General features: G+C 33.0%; 1 protein-coding gene across 4 annotated transcripts in view; it reads left to right on the forward strand.

Moving 5' to 3' along the window:
* Positions 1–1,622: 1,622 nt before the first annotated feature.
* The window catches only part of LOC129947898 (serine-rich adhesin for platelets), a 235,095-nt gene continuing 215,739 nt past the window's right edge, over positions 1,623–20,978 (forward strand). For all 4 annotated transcript variants that reach the window (XM_056058650.1, XM_056058652.1, XM_056058651.1 and 1 more), the window contains exon 1: positions 1,623–2,645. The gene's annotated coding sequence lies outside the window, so the exon portion shown is untranslated. The remainder of the gene's footprint in view (positions 2,646–20,978) is intronic.

Below are 20,978 nucleotides of genomic sequence, written 5' to 3' on the forward strand. Positions count from 1 at the left end.
GGATTTTTATGCAAAAATTACTGAATATCGAAAACAATATTTTCTGTGAAATAAAATCTGTTTGAAGCCAATATTTTTAATTTTTGAAAAGATATTTAAGTCGAAAATCAATTTTTAAAAACTTTTGTTATTTTTTTTTAGATTTTTAATTTTTTGTACAAAAACTGCCAATTCGATTTTTTCAAAATTTTACTGAATGTTGACAACAATATTTCTTGAAAGACAAAAGTAAATTAAAGCCAATATCTCAAAGTTTTGAAAAGATATTTGAGCCAAAAATCAGTTTTTACCAACTTTTATTAATTTTTTTTTAGGTTTTTATTTTTTGTAAAAATACTGTGAATTCGATTTTTCTCAACATTTTCAGAATGTTGAAAACAATATTTCTTATAAGATACAATAAGTTTGAAGCCTAAATTTTAAGTTTTTGAAAAGATATTTGAATCGATATTCAATTTTGACCAAATTTTTTGGTAAGTTTTTTTTAGATTTTTTGTGTCAATTCGATTTTTCTCAAAATTTTATCAGATGTTAAAAACACTCTTCTTCGTTGCACAAAATTGTTTTGGAGATAAATCATATTTAAGTTGTAAAATTTTGGATGTGACAATTTTTTTTTTCAGTTTTTTTGATTTATAGAAAAAACCATTAATTGGATTTTTTTCAAAAAATATACTTCTTTGATATCACGTTACAATATATTATATTAAATTTAATTCAAGTTTCTAGCGTTTTTCGTTCGTAAGATATTTAGGGTTAAACAAAATTTTCACCTTTTTTTCAAACTGCTATGGTAAAAAAACCACCCACGCAATTTTCTTGAGAGCCCTTTCTGCATCTTTCTGCCTTTTTATATGTATAACAAATTTTTTTTGAAGTCGATATCTCTTCTGGTTCTTGAGCTATGGAGGACGAAAAAAACGTCGCGAACGTACGGACGTACGAAAGTACATACGTACACACGCAGGCACAGACATCTTTCTAAAAATCTCTTATTTCGACTCTAGGGACTTGAAACGCCGAGATATGTCCAAATTTTCAATTTGACAAATCGGACCCATTACAATAACTTCCTATGGGAAGTTAAAAAGATAAGGTCTATTACAATCGATTCAAGACCATTAAGATGGAATTTGTAAAGTTATCGAGGGCGTAAAGACGCAAATAAGATGACATCCTCATCCACTGCAAATGGCACAATAAAATACACATCAATTGGTTTCTTTTTAAAAATTCTTGTTTTGATTTAATTTCCAAATAAAAACCACTTAAAGGAAGACCCTCTATACAAATAACAATAAATTTGTATTCACCTTAAATAAAAATAGTTGAAACTAAAATTCACCACAAAACTATTCCCTTCCCCCATGAATACTATAAAATGCACAACACAAAAGAAACTGTCAAAATAAATTCCTCAAAATTACCCAGCGCATTGAAAAAAAAAACGAAAACAACACAAAATATCCCATTTCATTTCCACAGCATTCTCCGTGTATTCCATTGCATTGGAAAAGGGAACAAAAAACTTCCCCAACTTCAAGCGAAAGAACTCACAATTTTCCAATCGAATTCCAGTCCACCGAGGTCGAATGGGATTTTCTAGTGTAGTAATGGCTGACACGAGCACTGAAAAAGACGTAACTTTTAATTCGTCCTGAATTTCGCGGAATACAGTTTTTTCTTCATTCTGCAAAAAGTTTTGCTCTTTGAATTCTTTAAAAAATCAAAAGAAAAGTGTTTGTGAACTGCAATTCTATTGAATTTTCAAGTTCTTCGACTGAGAAACCAACTCCATGTTGCAAAATCTAAAGAAAATAAATCGCGTAAACCTAAAGTGAAACAAAAATTCCAATTTAATGAAGAAAACATCAAAATCAAAGTGAAAATTTGTAAAAAGAAAAAAAAAATTGTTGTCCCATTCTTGCCTCCCACTCGTTTGTTCGTCGATGTCGATGATTCTTCTCAATCTCGATTCTTGGTGTTTTGTTATTCGATTTTCTTCAATATTGTAGAATCATATTTTATTAACATCAAGCCTATTTTTCTGCATTATCTCAATCTCAAGTCTTCGTTCGTTCGTTGTTTTGCATTATTCTCTTCTCGTTCGTCGTCGTTTGGTCGCGTTTCAGTGAAATATACATAAAAGAAAAACAAGTGAAAATTAAATTCGAAATATCTTGCTTTTCCGAATAAAGTTTGTGCCAAGAAACACAAAAGTTCAATACAAATTGATTTTACAAGAAAAATAAAAAAGAAAGTTAAAACAAAGAAAACAAGTTTGAGAAAATAAAAGGCAGACAAAAGCCTCGCAACTAATCGAAGAAAATAAATATTAATTGTTTTTCGTGTTCCTCCCAGTGACTTGTGCATTTTCTTTTTGCTGCTTCTGCTGCTCCAGAGTCCAGAACTAGGATAATAAAGATAAAGAATCCCTGGATACAAAATACCACAAAATACTATACACGAGATTTTTAACTTCTCTTCGTGTGAAAAAGGAAAAAGGAGTGGCGCTTGGATTTTTGTCGATTCGCTCTGTATTCGTCGTCGGCGCATTGTTGTTGTTTTATTTGCTTTGCTTTGGTTTGATTGCTTTGCTGCTGCTGCAATTCAATTGCGAGGATTTAATTTGGAAATGAATTAAGGTGAGTTTTGGATGAGAAAAATAAAACGATCATTAAATTTAATTATTGAATAAGTTCCATTGGGTTGAAATTGTTTTTTGTGTGTTTTTGTGGGAAAAATGATAAAAAGGGCGCTGCTACCTCAACTTGATTCCCTGTTTTTCTTTTTTTTTGTTTGAAGCATTTCTCCTTTCCTTCCATATTCCAATAAGGTGTATTGTCATTTTGTCAAATCAAAAAAAAATAACAAATCCTCTCAGCTTCCAAAAATGTGTTTTCCATTTTCCAATGTACAAATCAACAGAAACCAGAGTTGCCGTGAAAGTTTTTTGATTGATGATGGAGAATGTAATAAAAGCAAAAGCAATGTTCTGAGAATGGCTGAGAAACTTAACTTGTTATGCTAATTGAAATATTAACATAGATTATGGAATTATTGTTACAAATTAAAGCAGAGATTTATACAGTTCCGTTTCAAAACTATTTATAGCAATTAAATTTGGTTATGAGGAATTGCTCTTAGAATTCAGATAAGTTAAGGTTTTTACAGATTTATGTAATTTAAAAGTTCAAAATTAAGACTGAATAAATTAAAAGAAGACATTGACAATTAAGTATGTTTCAGGCATTTTCAAAACTGGAGATTTCTATTTTCTAAAAACACGCCTATTTGACATCAATTTTAAAAATAAATTAATATAACTTTCATTTGAATGTTTTAACACTTCTATTTCCTATAAATTTTGTTTTTTAAATCTTTGACCGAAAAAGAGGACATGATGGTTAGTGCGTTGGACTGTCATGCTAGAGGTCTTGGGTTCGATCCCCGTCTGTGATATCTAATGTTTCTTTCACGGGTACTGCCTCTTGCGAGGAATTGGCAAATTCTCCAAGAGTTCTTGTCATGAAAAGTGATTTCTCAAATTTGCCGTTCGGATTCGGTTTAAAACTGTTGGTCCCTTCCATCCCTGGCAACAGTACTCGCAGACAGGAATGGTAGAGAGTTGTAAGTCACTGCGCCCTAGTTCTCAACGAACTAAAAATGAACAGGCCTAATGTTTTTCATTTCTGTGAAAAAAATATTCATTGACAATGAATGCGTTCAGTGCAATATGAAACTATTCAAGTTCGATTTCTTTAATTAGTGATAAGGTTTATTTCAATCGGTGTATGCAATAAGTTTTAAAATTTTAAAAAGATCCCAATTAAAGTTAATGCATTTCGTTTTGATTACAATGCAGACGAAACCCCAATATACCAATATTTGGATGAACTTTAAGCCGCAAAGCTATTTTGAACTTAAAATTTAAAAGTCAGATAATAAGTTCATTGCCTTCCAATTGTATGTGCAGTGGGTTACAGCTTATTTGATCCATACCTCATACATCCTTAACAATAAAAGTTGTTTGGAAAGTACAAACACAGAATGGTTTATTAAGTTTTTAAATTGAACATGACATTTGAATGAATTAAATTTATTTGAAACACCATTTTTAACTTAAAAACAAAGAAATAAGTACATTTTTTAGAACTAAAGCTTATTTGACCAACAGTGTTTAAAGATCACCTGCATTAGTGAAAATATCGAGATAACGGTGATTTTTGCAGCTCTTATTTGTTTTATATTCAAATAAAATTACCAGTTTTGGTTATTTTTCGCAAAAGCAACACGTGTTACGAAGATGGGAAAACAAACAACAGTTGAACAGCGTAAATTAGTGCTTCATCATCATAACAATGGACTTTCTCGGCGAAAAATAGCCGAATCGGGAATCGAATTGGAAATAAAGGAAGAAAACCTCCGAACAAAATATTTAGTGCATCGGATGAATGATATATTGTGCGAAGAGTAAAACAAAATCTAAAGTAATCGGCACCAGAACTGGCTAGTGAGATGGCGAAAACCTTGTTGCCTTAGAAATAATGACTTGCACTGAAGAGTAGCAAGCAAGAAACCTTTTATCAATAAAATAATCGACTTAGTCGTTTTCAGTTTGCAAAGGAGCATACAACAAAGGATTCCACGTTCTGGAAGAGTGTTATATTCGCGGATGAATCCAAATTTAATATGTTTGGATCCGATGGGCGGTCTTATGTGTGGTGAAAACCGAACACAGAGCTCCAAGAAAAAAACTTAAGAGCAACAGTGAAGCATGGAGGAGGACATATCATGGTGTAGGCTTGCATGTCTGCAGCTGGAGTCGGCAAGTTGCAATTTATTGAGAGTACCATGCATAAATTACGTCAATATTCTCAAAAATAATTTGCTCCAGAGCGCATAAAGGATACATTTCGATTTTATCAAGACAATGATCCGAAACATACATCGGGCATTGTTCAAACTTGGCTAAATTATAACTGCCCTCACGTCATGAAACCGCCGGCACAGAGTCCAGATTTGAATGTCATCGAAAACCTTTGGACACAAAAATATGCGAGAGCCATATTTCTAACAAAAATGACCTAAAGATGGATTTAGTTGAAGAATGGGCAAGAATACCTGTGAAAAGCAAGTTATTGAAATATACGTAGAATAACTATACATTTTATTCTTAAAAACGTTTTAATTTTGTAGAACAGAAAATTAGTTTCGAAGAACTTCTCATAGATTAAAGAACTCCGTAGATTGAGCTCCAGGACTCACCAACGTCTTTGAGTCTGCGCTTCTTCTTGCTCCATGAGCTGAACATACCCACTATAGGCTGTGTAAATTACTTCCGCGATACATTTTTTTTTTTGATTTCAAAATTCATATTTTTACTGCAAAAACTTGAAAAAAATAACAGTTTGCCAATAACAGAAGTGTCATTTTAGAAAATTCATATTAGAAGTGTCATTTTATAAATACCATATTAGAAATGTCATTCAAACCAACCTCGAAGCAGGCCCAACGTAACGCAGACGAATCTGATGCTGAAGCGTGTTTGTGTTTCAGCCATTAAGGACTCGGAAGTTTTATGTTCAGAACTTTTTTCGTATTCTGATCCCAAAAAATGTCGAGAAACAAATAAAAAAGAATAAAAAGAAAAGTAATAAGTTTTAAAACATGTGACTTTTTTTAAGTTTTCTCTTGGCATTCTTATTTATCGGAAATAATAGAAGAACGATAAAATGTCACTTACCCAAACGTTTTAATCGAAATTGAAAATAAATGGGTTTCCTTTACGCTATGAACTTCCTACCACAAATCTGAGCTTATTGACTTTGTTTGATAAAATTAAAATGTATAATAGGAAATGCAACAAAACTACAACAAAAAGTTCGAGCTAAGAAACGACGGGAAAAGTTATGCTGAGATATCGTAAACTATTGGTAGACCCCGGTCAACAGTTCAAAATGTATCAAAAAATAATTATTTGAAAATAAAAGCTTTGAAGTTGTCCCTGGAAGAAAAATTAAAAGAATGGTAAAGGCTGATCCCAAGTTCAGTGATCCTAAAATAGCTGCTTACATTCAAGCAAATGATGGAATATCGCTTAACACTTAAACTATTCGGACCTTTCTGCATTCAAAGGGATATAATGGTCGCACGGTACAAAAAAAAACCATATATTTCAAAATTAAACGTTTCAAAACGCTTGAACTATGCGAATGCATACATTTCGAAACCAGATGATTTTTGGAAGAATGTTTTATTCCTTGACGAAAGCAAGTTTAATGTCTTTGGGTTGGACGGTCGCAGATTTGTGTGGAGGAAACCAAACACAGCATTAGATGCGAAGAATTTGCAATCAACGGTGAAACATGGAGGCGGATATGTTATGGTCTGGGGAGCTATTGGGTCCAATGGTGTGGTAAATTTAGTTTTTATAGAAACAAAAATGGATAAAAACAAATATTTACAAATTTAAAAAAAGAAATTTGAAAGCGCGTTAAAAATTGGCCTTAAAGACGACTTTTTACTTGTGCAAGACAACGATCCTACACATTAATCAAGGATAGTAAAGGAGTGGCTTCTCTATATTGTTAAATCGCAATTACCTCATCGTCATCAATCCCCAGACATTAATCCCATTGAGCATCTTTGGGATTATTTAGGAAGAAAGGTCCGAGAATTAAAAATAAGTAATAAAAACCAGCTAAAAGCCGTTGTATTGGAAGAATGGAACAAAATTTTGCCGGAAGTCACTTCAAAACTAGTTCTCTCTATGAAGAATCGCCTTCAGGATGTCATAAAATCGAAAGATTATCACACTCGCTACTAAAACATACATATACATATATATAATTAAGTTTTTTATCACTGTACGTGCAAGTTTTTGACCTTTGATCTCCTACTTTGCCTAATCTGTTGCATTTTTTTTTCTTCACGAAGTTTGTACTAATTTATTTTGTATTATTTTTAATCCTCATATAATAAACAACTTGAGGTAGTACCCTTGGCATGATGTTAGTGCGTTGGACTGTCATGCCAGAGGTCTTGGGCTCGATCCCTGCCTATGCCATCTAAAGTCTTTTCACGGGTACTGCCTCTTGCGAGGAATTGACAAATTCTCCATGAGTAACTCTTGTTATGAAAAAGTGTTTTATCAAATTAGCCGTTCGGATTCGGCATTCCATTCCTGACAACATTACTCGCACACAGGAATGGTTGAGAGTTGTAACTAACTGGGCCCTAGTTCTCAACGGACTTTTGCTCCACCCAATTTATTTTCTATAATAAACAACACCAAAATTAAGAAAAAGAATGGTTGCAAATCTGATTTTCTTTTAATACCTTAGCTATTATTTTGAAGAATCACCTGTACGAATTTTTTTTTGATACAGTGTAGCTTATTTTGACATTGATTTTTTGATTTTGATTGATTTATTTAACCAATGGAAAACCTCATTACTCCCTTCTCAAGATGATTAAATACATTTTTCGAAATCTCTTACAAGATAAAACAAACCCAAAGTCTCATTGAAACGGGCAACACTGTTCTCATTCTTTTTATTTAATTCCCAAGTTCTCGTACAACTTTCCATAATTATCCCAAATTCCCTGCATTTGAAAATACCCTTTCCATTTTACAAATTACAACTCCAACAAGATAAAAACTACTAATTCCAGGATATTCCTGTTTTCCTCATTTACCTTGTGCTTGAAGCTTGGATGGACTTTCCCCAACGACTCCAAATAAATTTTGTGCAAAAGGAAAAAAGAAAAACAAAATGTGCATAAATCTAAGTATGTATTGTAGGTAGGTAAAAAGATAGATAGTATCTTTAGATTCAATGGAATAAACATGGCGAATGGAGTTCGAGTTGTACTTACCTACGGTCGGTGGTGGTGTTGTAGAATAAAGTTAATATGTTTTTTATTGGACACACCTTGAATGAAAAAAAAGGAACAGGGTTGCCATACTTAAGTTTAGATACAAAAAAGATCAAATTTCAAAGATAATACTCGACAGTAGGTTTCAAGAACAAAAATATCACGACCTTACATTTTTAGTTTATAAATCAAACTCTTAACCTTGTTAAGTGTTTTATTGAATTATTCAATGAATTCTTAAAAGAATATTGTGGCAACCCTATGTACACAACAGACAGGTTTCATTCCTCTCGACGAGTTTTTATTATTATTTTTTTTTGTGTCGTTTTGCAAATTTGTTTGCCCCTCATTTGTGGTTTTGTTAACAGCATCAGCTTCAGATTCAGCACAGTCTAAGTCTACATATAACTGCTGCTGTTGCTGCTGCTGCCATGAAGATAAAAATGGAATTTCCTGAGAATAGAGCTGGCAAAAGTAAACTGTAAACAATCTGTAGGTAGAAAAATATAAAACATCTTTTCTCTAGGTAGGTAAATACATATATTTATATAAGAAACAGAAACAGCATCGACATCGACATCAACAACGAAAAAAAAAAACACAATCGAAGGTGACAAGATACGACCTCACTTGCAAAATATACATTCTGACATCATCTTAAAAATTTGACTTAAAAGTTTGCAAAAAATAAAAAAATATGCAAAACACCTACCTTCATTTTTAGGTACCTACATACATTAGGGTGGTCCTTATTTTATGACTTTTGAATTTTCCCCAGGGCACTTTCTCATTCGAATACATACCCTTAAATATGAAGTTAGTTTTTTTTATTAAATTTTTTTGTTAAGATTTAGAGGTTGCTACCAGCTGTCAAACTTTTTACAAAAAGCATCAAATGACAGTCTAAATGATAGTTACAGTGATGTTTCATTTACTTACTTACTTACTTAAGGTGGCGCTACAGTCCTGTGTGAACTAGGGCCTCACCCAACAAACTTCTCCATCTAGCTCGGTCCCTAGCTAGATGTCTCCAGTTTCGCGCTCCCAGTTGGGTGAGGTCACCTTCCACTTGTGCGCGCCTCTACTGCGCTGCCCTGTAGGTGCGGAATCGAAGACTTTCCGGGCCGGAGCATTGGTTTCCATGCGCTCTACGTGACCCAGCCATATTAGTCGTTGGACTTTTACATTTTTGGCTAAGTCTACGTCGTTCCATCTTCTCCTCCAATCCCCTTCGATGCATACGGGACCGTAGATAACACGAAGAACTTTTCTCTCGAAGCGACACAAGGTGCTTTCATCCGCTTTTGTCACAATCCATGCTTCTGCACCGTATAGCAGTACAGGGATGATGAGGGTCTTATATAGCAACACTTTGGTATTTCGAGAGAGGACTTTAACAACCAATTGCTTTTTTTAGCCCAAAGAACCTGCAGTTAGCAAGAGTTATTCTTCGTTTGATCTCAGAACTGGTGTTGTTTTCTGCGTTTAAAGCGTGGCCTAGGTAGACGAAGTCCTTGACTACCTCCAAGTTACGTCTGTCGATTGTGACGTTTTGACCAAAACGTCGTTGTTGTATGTCCTTTCTAGACGACAGCATGTACTTTGTTTTGCCCTCATTAACCGTTAAACCCATGTTTGCCGCCTCTGCCTCAATACTCACAAAAGCCCCATTGACATCTCTCTGAGTTCTTCCAAATATGTCAACGTCATCAGCATATGCTACTAATTGGACGACTTTTGAAACATAGTGCCTCTAGTGTTGACGTGTGAGCTCTGCACTATTCTTTCAAGTACGATGCTAAACAAATCGCATGACATCCCTTCACCTTGTCTTAAACCTTTTTTGACATCGAAAGGTTCTGTTAAGTTGTTTCCAACCTTTATGGAGCAGCGTGAATTCTCCATGGTCGTCCTGCACAAACGGACGAGTTTGGCGGGGAGGCCAAAACTAGACATGGCTCTATACAGCTCGTCCCTGTAGATGCAGTCATATGCGGCCTTGAAATCGATGAAAAGATGGTGGGTGCCGATTTGGTGTTCTTGAGTTTTTTCCAGGATCTGCCGTAATGTGAAGATTTGATCAACTGTTTACTTTTTTGGTCTAAAACCACACTGATAAGGACCTATCAGGTTGTTGACGATGGGCTTTAGACGTTCACATATTACGGCAGAGAAGATTTTATAGGCGATGTTAAGTAGACTTATTCCTCTATAGTTGGTGCAGTTCAGAGGGTCTCCTTTTTTCAGGATGTTTCATTTAGGTGTTTAAATCACATCAACAAGTGAAACTCGCATAGACAATCGCTGTCTATCCCCTCCACCCCTCGAGGGCTTTTCTGTACCGACGCGTCGAGATTTAGCCCCCCGCGCACTTCAGTTTAAGTTAAAGTGACGTGTTTTAACTTGCAATGGCGTCTACAAGTAGCGGACTCTGTAAAGCTACTAGAAATCAAAGTAAAGTCTGTCTTATCGGTCAATTATTATCCGCATTAAGCCAATCAACGTTGCCATCCATCCGTGAAGTTCTGCGGTCCTTTTTTCATTACAAAAATGAAGCAAAAAAAGCGTACGTGAATCTGCGACTTTGACGGCTTGTGCAATTATAAGTTTGTGGGAAAAAACTAGTATGCCAATTCAATTTAAAATACATATCAGCAGTAAAATTGAAAAATTAATTCTTTAAATAGCAAAATCCAAAAAAATAACTAAGAAAACAAGAACAAACGTTCAGAAACATTGAAGATAAAAGAACAAAACTGGCAACAAAAATTAGAAGGTTTATTTGACATTGCTCATTGTGATGCTTTAAATATTACGACTTCCGAAGAAGACAAGCAGTTTTTAATAGCAGTACGACAAAATCGACATCAATTTTTAATTGGTTCAGTTGACAGAAAAACTTTAAACAAATGAAAGAAAATTAAGGAAAATAAAAGAAAAGAGGAAGAACGCCTTGAAAAATTGCGCGAGCGTGAAAACAAAAATATCTCGGCATTATCAGAAAAGTCCTCAATTTCTTTAGTATCTCAATTTATTTCGTCGTTTGAAACCACCAGTGAAGAAGAAACTTTGCCAAACCACAATTGTCCGAAATGCAGCCACCTCAGAAACAAGCTCGAAAAGATATAATTAACAGTCAATTAGCATCCACTCTTGATGTCTCTAAATTGAGTGACAGGCGAGCAACTATGGTTGTGACGTCTTCTTTAAAAAGTGCAGGCTATGATCCATCAGAATTTAATGTCAATAGATCTTCTATTCGTCGGCAGCGTGTGAAAAATCGCAAAGCTGTTGCAGAGTGTCTCAAAAGTGAGTTTAAACATAATTCATCATTAACAATATATTGGGACGGTAAACTGATAGAAGATATTACTGGGCACGAAACTGTAGATCGGCTGCCAATTTTGGTATCAGGACATGGAGTTGATCAGCTACTCGCAGTTCCAAAATTGCAACGTGGAACGAGCGAAGCATGTGCGTCGGCTATTTCCGAAGCTATAAATTCATGGAATTTTAGTGATAAAGTTAAATGTTTCTGTTTTGACTCTACTGCTGTAAATACGGGCTTAAGAAGTGGAGTATGCGTTCTTTTGGAACGAAAAATAAATAAAAAAATTCTTTGGCTGGCCTCATCTAGTGGTCTTGATATACAATCATTTAAAAGATTTAAGAACAATTGGAACACTATTGACCAAAGTGACTTCAAAACAATAACAGATGACTCTGAGATAAATATTCCTGCAGAAGTGGCCGCGGACATGATTTTTTTTGCTAAAAAACAACAACAAGTACATCAACCTCGAGATAACTACAGAGAACTGTTGAATCTCACGACCATTTTCTTAGGAGGTGTTCCTGAAAAAGGTTTTTCATTTAGGAGGTCTGCTGGTGTATATCGAGCTAGGTGGATGGCAAGAGCCTTATACTGTTTGAAAATTTATTTATTCAAGCATCAGTTCAAGCTTACAAAGAAAGACGAAAAGGCTGTGAGAGAAATATGCATTTTCACAGTGGTAATTTATGTTAAACATTGCTTTCAAACTCATAGCGGATGGTTAGCACCAAGAAACGACCAACAATTATTGAAAGACCTTAAGACCTTCGAAATCTTCAACAAAAATATTGCTTCTGTTGCGCTGAAAATAATTCTAAATCATTTGTGGTACTTTGCGGAAGAGCTAGTTCCACTTGCCTTTTTCGATGACGAACTTTTAGTTGAACAGAAGAAAAAAATGGTAGACGCACTGAGAATTGAAGGCACAGAAGATTGCTTAAAAAGAATAAGCCTTGATATCACACATATTCATGAAAAAAATGTAGAAAATTTCGTTAGTAGTAATTCCTTAAGATTCATCCAGATTCTAGGTATATCCAGTTTTCTGGAAAAAGACGTTAAAACTTGGAACGAAGACTCAGATTATGTAGCTGCCAAAAATTCTGGTCATTTTTTGCGAGTAGTCAACGATTTAGTTGAGCGCGGTGTTGCTTTAATGGAAGAATTTAATAAATTATTTTCAACTAATGAAGAACAAAAGCAATATTTGGTTTTGTTGGTAAAAGGTTATAGGAAAAAATACCCTAAAACTAAGAAGTCAATCCTTATATCTTTAAAATAAATGATCTAAATATGTTAATTCATAAGAACCACAATAATTAAGTAATATTTGTTTGTCGTGATTATGAAAACATAAGAATTTGAAAAATACAGATTTTGGTTAAAAAACACTAAAAAAAATACTGATTTTCTTTCTGATGGTATATATTAAAATTACGTGGTGGCCCCCGAAATTTAAGAAAAAAAAATGTTTAACTTAAGAATAAGGACCACCCTAACATATGTACATACTATATTTATATATTTATTTATTTGCTTTTATTTTTTTTTCTTGTTTTTAGTTTATTTTTGATATTTTCTTAATGTCACTATTTTGTGTGTGTTTTGGTTTATTTTGAAAATTATTATTATTAAATATTCGGTGTTTATTATTTTTTCGAATGTTCCATTGTTTCACACAATCAATCACGAGTTTTGCGAGGGTCATTCAAAAAAAAGGGTGAATTATTTAACAATGACACAATTTGATAGACGTCATGTTCAGATGATGTTCGTCTCTTGAATTAAAGATACATTTTTCAGAATTTCTTTTTTTTGTTGAATTTTTGTTTGTTTGTCTTTCTTTTGTATTTACATATTATTTAAATTTTTTTCTTCTATTGTTGTATCTTTTCTTTTTATTTTCTAAACATTGTTGCTTTTTTATATTTTGAAGTAGCTTTTTTGGCATTTTTGTTTCTTTCTTTTTTTCTGAATGTGATTATTAAGGTGGAATTTTATTTCAAAGAATTAAATGAATAAATGTTGATGAAAACAAAAATTAAACAACCTGTATAGGAATCTTTGTTTGCTTGAAAAACAAGATGATTATTTGAATAACTTGATTTTTGTGTTGCTGAAATATTCAACATTCTTCAGTAATTTTTGTATGTGAACGATATTTTTTGATAAAGATGGAAATAGCGAACAGAATAGTAATAGCAACTTTTTTCAAAGCTTTTTTCTCCTCATTGATAAACTCAGATATACATACGTACGTATAAGCTTTAAAAAAAAAACTTGTCTAAGGGGCCGGTTACAGCTATCAGTAAAATCCATCAATAAAATTTTTGATTTTAGTTTTTGAACATGTTAAAGATTTATTTCTAGCAAAAGATTGATGCTGTTAGATGAATCCAATATTCAATTATTTTTATCAAAAAAAAAAAAACAATACTTTTAAGGTTTTATTTAATTTATAAATCCATTTAAATTTTTTTAATGATGAAATTTCATTTTACTGAAGAGTCGACTGCCAAAAGCCTGGTGTTCTAATTGTTTACTGTTCCGATTACATTATTAACAATTTTACTGATGACAGCAACAGTAAAAAAGTTGTCTAAGCCGCGGAACCTCAAAGTGACATTTAATTTAATGACGTAAATTTACTGATTGATATAAACGCACATCACTAAAACATTTCAGATTTTTCTGATGGATTTTACTGATAGCTGTAATCGGCCTTTAAAAGATAGTGTTTATAACCTTTTACGAGACATTTAAAAAATTTCCACATGTACAGGGTTTTCCCTGTACATCAGCCACTCATTTTTCGTAATTGACTCAAATTGGTTCCATTGAGCTTAGGAGGAAGCCTCAAGATTCATGTGGTATCACAATGGGCCATTAAACTGGCCTAAGTGTGTCCGTTTCCATCTTGGACAGCCACTATAACCTAACCTAACCTAACAGGGTTTTCTGAAAAGAGGCTTAATTTAGATATACAAAAAAGGATATTATCAAACCGAAATCGATGGATGTTTTTCCAGGATTAATTTCCATGGGAATTCCTTCTTTAATTACTTGAATCGACTCTGGAGTCGATTGGCATAGACCTTATCTTTGAAGTTATTGGCCAATTGTGATAATCACTAAAGGAAATATCAAAATTCCGTTTATGTCGGTACTTGTGGAATTTGTTGAAAATAGACTTCATAGACATCAATACCTTTCAATTCCGGTCCTAAACAAATCATAAAGAATAGATCAGTAGCAGTCGCAGTTAAAGTGTCGACAGCATCATTTTACAATTAATATGTTCTAATCACAGCGCCAGTCTGTCCAAGAACGGTACAAAACAGTTACAGTTAAACTGGAGAAGCTTTTAAACAATATTTCTTGGGATTTCTGAACCACAATTCTGATTGATTATTAGGTAATCCTCCGAAGTAGAAATGGGCCTCATCACTCAAGATGTTTTTTTCAAAAAAAAATTCAGAACATTTTTATGCAAGGCCTCGATCAGCAAATATTCGATTGCTACATTGATTGACGGAGGCTTGAGGTGTTGTGTTAAGAGAAATCTAATAGATTTTAGACCCAAGTTTAAAAAAACTTGCCTGTCTAGTATGGTTTGTTGAATGCTGAATTCCAAACCTAGAAGAGGAATCGATCAATCTTGGGCTTGGTCCTGAATCTTGGATATAAAAAAAAGAATATTATCAAACAGAATTCTATGGATGTTTTTGCATTTGACTAATTTCCATATTTGTGGCTCTAAGTCCTTGATAGCTTAATGAACTCCATCTATAAGTTCTTGAATCAATTCTAGAGCATTGGCTTAAGAACTTATCTTTCAAGTCATTGGCCATTTTAGGAAATATCAAAATTAATTTTGTGTCGTTGCTTGTGGCATTTGTTGAAAATATACTTCAATTTTACAATTCTAATATTTTAATAAATATGATTTAAAATCATGAAAATGAAAATAAATATAAACCAGCATAGGTGTTCATATATGCGTTTCGCCCCAATGTAATGGTTGGGCTCATCAGAAGATGACCATTACACATTGTCTTGAACCATATTTTATCGAATAAATCGAGATTCCATATAATTCGAGCTACATAGAGATACTGTGAATTATATAGTTGCTACAAGTCTTCAAAGAATATAAATTGTAGCTATTTTTATTGCCTTGCTATGGGACTTTTGAAAAAGAAATATTTGACTGTCTACAATTCTGCTTGTTAGCCTCCGAAATAAAAATGCACCTCATTGCTCAAGATGATACAAATTTGAGTTATTGTTTTCCTTTCTTAATATCACTAACTTGTTAACTTGACATCTTTTAAATTTGTACACCAGTTTGGAAATATACCTACCACCTTTTTTAGTATGATTATAAAGTTCCTTTGATCTTGCGAACTGTGACTTGAAAATTTCAACCATTTTTGTAGTGAAAATTAACAATTTCCATGCTTTTTTCTAACACAAGCACGCTTCAGCTTCGTCTGCATTACGATGGGCCTGCTTTGAGGTTGCTTTGAATTACATTTCTAATATGACATTTCTAAAATGGCGCTTCTGTCATTAGCAGCAATAAAAAATATGAATTTTTTATCGTGTGTATATTTCAATAACTCACCTTTTAACCTTTTCTAATAACCAATGGGAATCCCTCCAAAAGCAAATGTATTTTTTTTTTTACTTTTTTTAAAGCTGTTGAGTTGCCAGTAAAGGCAAATGTTCAGCAAATTTGAACTAGAGCTTCCGTTTGGAGTCACACTACGTAACATTCAGTTCTGTTTTTATTTACGATTGTCAAACGAAACGTGAGGTCAAAGCTTCATTGTGAAAGCATATATTGAATTCTTATGGCTGAAATTGTAAACGTCAGGCGAAGCAGAAGCGTGTTTGTGTTTCAGCCATAAGCCTGTTCCAGGCATTTCTCGCACTAAAAATTTATCAAATGTCAAATTTTAGGTGTGGGAATGATATGATCTCAGATCTCAGAGAGAAAGCAAACTGTCAAAATATCTGGAACGGTTTTCGCACCAATTTGCACGAGTTTGTACTACTTTTTTAAAGCCAAAAAAAAATTACTCGAGCAGAGTTACCGAAGGTCATTGATAAATTGTGATCAACTTTATCATGAATGAGAACCTGATAAAATAAATATCAACAAAAGAAAACTTATATTTATTTTAAATAAAAAATAAAATTATTCTTTAAATTATGAAACTTTAATGAGTTTTTTTTTTTCTCAAAAAATCACTACAATTTTCAATAAATATTAGTAATTTTCAATATACATTTTTTGTACTACAAATTTCTTCTTCAGTAACAGTTTTATAAAAAGATATACATTTTATGAAAATTGTTTTTTTTTTTTTGTTTTATAATAAACACACACTCAATGGGATATTACTACACCCTTATTATGCAGAGGCACAGTGTGAGCACTAGGAAGAGGAGAGAGGGTTTAAAAGGAGATGACGGTGCACATTGGTTATGAATTCCTAAATATTGCAATGACTAGGAAAGACATAGTGTGGTTAGGCATTCCACATTCGCGTAGTACGACTAAAGAATGAATCTCTGGCTATTTCACTAGAGCATAAGCCGTTAAAATAACGGTAAAAAAGGGTCAGACAAGAGACCTTACGACGATGTTCAAGCGAAGTAAATGAACTTAAGATGATATTATCATCTATCAATTTAAATGCTCTACGTTCAATACTATCCAAGAAGCTTAAGTAAGTTGCAGGAGCACCAGCCCAGAGATGGGAGTTATACTCAAGCTTTGGACGTATGTAAGTCAAACGATTTCGGAAAAATAAAGACTAAAACTTTCAGTCTGAAAATGTTTGAAACTAAGCCTGGAACACAGCTCATTTGATTCTGTGCAAGGTTCCAAAGAGGATCAGCAAAAATTAGATTGCTATAGCGATCGACGCACGGAGCTTATGTTCTTGTGTTAACTGAACTTTAAAAGATTTCAGAACCAAGTCTTAAAAAAAAGTCTAGTGTCATTTTGGCAATCATCAATGAGGACTGAATTTTGAACGACGTATAACACCCGTTTTTTGTTGGAAAATCTATCAATAGTATAGTAAGATTTTACAAGAATAACAAAATTAATATCAGCAGTATTAATTCTACTGATAATAGTTAAAGTAGAATCTTACTACGTATGAGTTTTTCAAATTTATACGAGTCTCGGATGGATCTTATGCGATTTCGTTGTCAAATGTTGGTACGATTGATATTGCATTTGTATATCGATGGCTGTGTTCGTTGAGTAGTTGTGCATTTGGAAGCATGTTTTCCATTGGGAAAAAAATCAATCTTTTGCTGTTGATATGATTTAGTTTTGTTAATGAAAATAGAAAACAATAGAAAAGATAATTAAGTTTTTTATGTTTCCACCAAAGGTCTATCTCAGTTTACATTAAATAAATGTTTTTGGTGTTTCCACCGCACAAGAAGATTTAAAAATGATAAAGTTCAACAGAACTTTCTAAAATGCAAATGATGTTTCGATGTTTCTTATGAAGCGCAAGTGAGATAATTTGATTCGTGTTAAACAATGAAGAACTGATTAGTTCAGCACCATATAAGTAAGAATATGCTACCAACTCCAAGTGCAATTTTTAGTTTAGTTTTAATTAAAACAAAACTTTATTTTGTGTACACAAACATGCAAAACCAACTCCTCCACACAGGTTCTTCTTTACAAATTTTGAATCGACTCCGATCTCCGACCGGAATCGAGTCAAATCAAGCTAATTTCAACTAGATTCAGTTATATAAAGAATTGAGACGAGCTTCAAGCTCACTTAAACACCACATGTTAATGTAGTAGTCTACGAACAAACCCCCTTCTTGAAGTTTTTATTTATGTCAAAGCTGCAATTGTTAAATAAACAAATTTTAGAATCTGAATTTCCAGATGTTTTCTTACCATTTCTTCTTTAAAATTTTTCATTTTTTTAGTTTTAGTTAGTTTCTTTTTGCTGAAGTTAATTTTGACTTTTGATAAAGACAAAAATTCCTTTTTTTTATTATTATTCTGACAGGTCTGTTGTTCCAATTCATAAATATAAAAATCTGTGTACTGCCGATGGGTTTTCTTGGTAATTTTCTACTATACTATTTATAGAATGCCAAAAAAACACGAGTAATGTTTCCATTCTCCATATCACTATAACTAGTTTCAACAGCTTAAGTTTCTACACCAGTTTCACGATAGGCCAGCTTCTGCTTTTTCACGACGATTTTTAAGTGCTTTAGTTTTGGAAACTGTGGCTGCAAAATTTTAACCATTTTTTTAGTAAAAATTTAACAGTTTTTAAAGCTTTCTTTAAAGAGTTTATTGTTTTTAGTACTTGCGTAAATTTTACTTCACAAAAGTCAAAATATGACAGCCAAAAAAGTGACAGCTGCACCAAAAGCAAGCTATTCAAAATTAAATTTCTTATTGGAAAGAGATTGTTTCAGTTGAGCAACTAAATCTCAGATCTCCAACATTCTTCTTCTTATGTTGACAGAAATATTAAAGAGTTGTTAGTCACTTGGCTTTGACTTTCACTAAAGGGTTGATGTCAACTTTAGTTTAAAGAGTCTCTACTGTATGATTATATACAGTAAAGTCATTAAAAGTCATTGTCATTTTCCACTCTCAAAAAATTATACCTCATTATAATTGGATCTTATCAAATTAACTAAAATGCAACACTCTAAAGTCATTTATCTTTGCACATTCATCAGTTACATTTTAAGCCTAAAACAAACAAATTAGATATTTTATGTTTTGTTTGTTTTTTCTAGATTTAACAGTAAGTCCATAAAATACAAGTACAAGTACACTAAGTTATATTATCTTCGTTTTTGTTATTATAATATTTTATCTCAAAAAAGTAATAACAATTGTGTTATGAAACCATAAGTATAAGGTATGAAGATAGGTACTAAAATGCGAATTAAATAACAACGACAACGTGATAAAATAGAAGTTAAAAACAATAAAACAAAAAACATCATGAAGTTTTATTTTTTGTTAGTACCTAAACTACGAGGACGTATTTTTCTGTTATCTAATAAAAAAAAACTAAAAGACAAAACTAAAAACAAGAAACAAAAACCGATAAAAACACATTGTGATGGCGTTAGTTTATTTTTAAATGCTTAGAGTTTGAACTATTTGAATTACGTTTGCACAAACAATAAACTATTTAGTATACATACGAGCAAACAAATATAGATACACTATAAGTTATATTGACAGCACCATTGAGTGGCAATTGTTTTGTATGCGGAATGCAAAAAACTAAAGTAAAATAGTTCGTTCCTCTATCGAATAATTTAACTTATACGAGCATGGGATAGGTATACAAGGTATTAGGTAGTCTAAGTCTTAGGTAATATGGAATTCCAAGTGTGAATCGGCTACGTAAATATGTAGGAATTTATTTGTTGAAAAAAATAAAAACCATACTGTCGGCGGTCATTAGTTTATTTTTATTTGCTTTAAAATGTATTCAAATTGTCAGAAATTAAAGAAACAAAAAAGAAAATCACTCCAACCTACTCTCATCACTAAAGCCATCAGAGTAGCGCCAGCTCTTGCATATGAAAGTGAAAGTAGTTATTTTCTTTATTTTTTAAGGTTTAACTAGTTTACAAATATTCTAAATGGGCATTGTGATGTTGTTGGGTTAGGTTTCCTATAACAACTTGGGCATATGATTACCCTAATGAGCTGAATTGAATAAATATTGTTTCTTTTTAATTCTCATAAATTCGTTGGAGTGAAGTATTAAGTAGGTATCCAGAGTGGTTTAAGTACCATGAAAGCTGCATTACTCAGTTGTCTCTAGCAGTCTTTGAAAAAAAAATTGACATAATAATTGAGTTCGATGAGTTTACCCCCCTCCCCCCTAATAAAAAATATAAACAAATTTGGTGGCGCAACAGTCCGTTGAGAACTAGGGTCTAGTGACTTACAACTCTCAACCATTTTTGTGTTCGAGTACTGTTGTCAGGGATAGAGGGGACCTAAAGTTTTAAGCCGAATCCAAACGGCACATTACCTTGAGTGACTAGACTATGAAAGGTGATAACAACACAAGACAAAAGGACAGAAGAGAAAGAACACATGACAACAGCACGCGGTAGGTTTGGAGACGGTGCCCCATCTGTCTACTAAACACGCTCACTGATGCTTGATTCAAAAACTTAAGTTTTATCTCTCCGGCGAGAAATATTTTATGCGTTAGAACAATTGTTATTGTAGTATTTTTTTTTTTTTTTGAAAAACGTTGAGTATGTCTTTGAATGTAACAAAATATTAACAACCCTTTTTGTGGGTTATTTGTTCTCAAGATATTGAAATCAAAATGCAATTTTTAGTAATTTTTTGCTAAAGGTAGGTAGAAATTGGCGATCTCAAGGCAACCTAGCCTGAGATCCAATTAGCGCTGTAGTGCGCCGTTTTGATACCAAAAACTCGTTTGACCTTTGATTGAAAGGGATAGATTGATAGAGAAGCTTCATAGCGATTATGTTAGAGCCATTTTTTCGCATTGAGAAAAAAGATTAGGTCTCTAATCTTTGTCTCAGATAGCTCATCAAGTTCGTGAAAAAATGCTTTTCCAAAGTATTTCATTCCAGTGTTTGCCAAAGCAGGACATTTGCAGAGGAAATGGATTATCGTTTCACTTTCTCTTTGGTCACTACAGCTACGGCAAAAGGTGTTGCAAGAGATACCCAACTTCTCTGC

This window comes from Eupeodes corollae, chromosome 2 (genome assembly GCF_945859685.1).
Source record: "Eupeodes corollae chromosome 2, idEupCoro1.1, whole genome shotgun sequence".
NCBI classification, from domain to species: domain Eukaryota; kingdom Metazoa; phylum Arthropoda; class Insecta; order Diptera; family Syrphidae; genus Eupeodes; species Eupeodes corollae.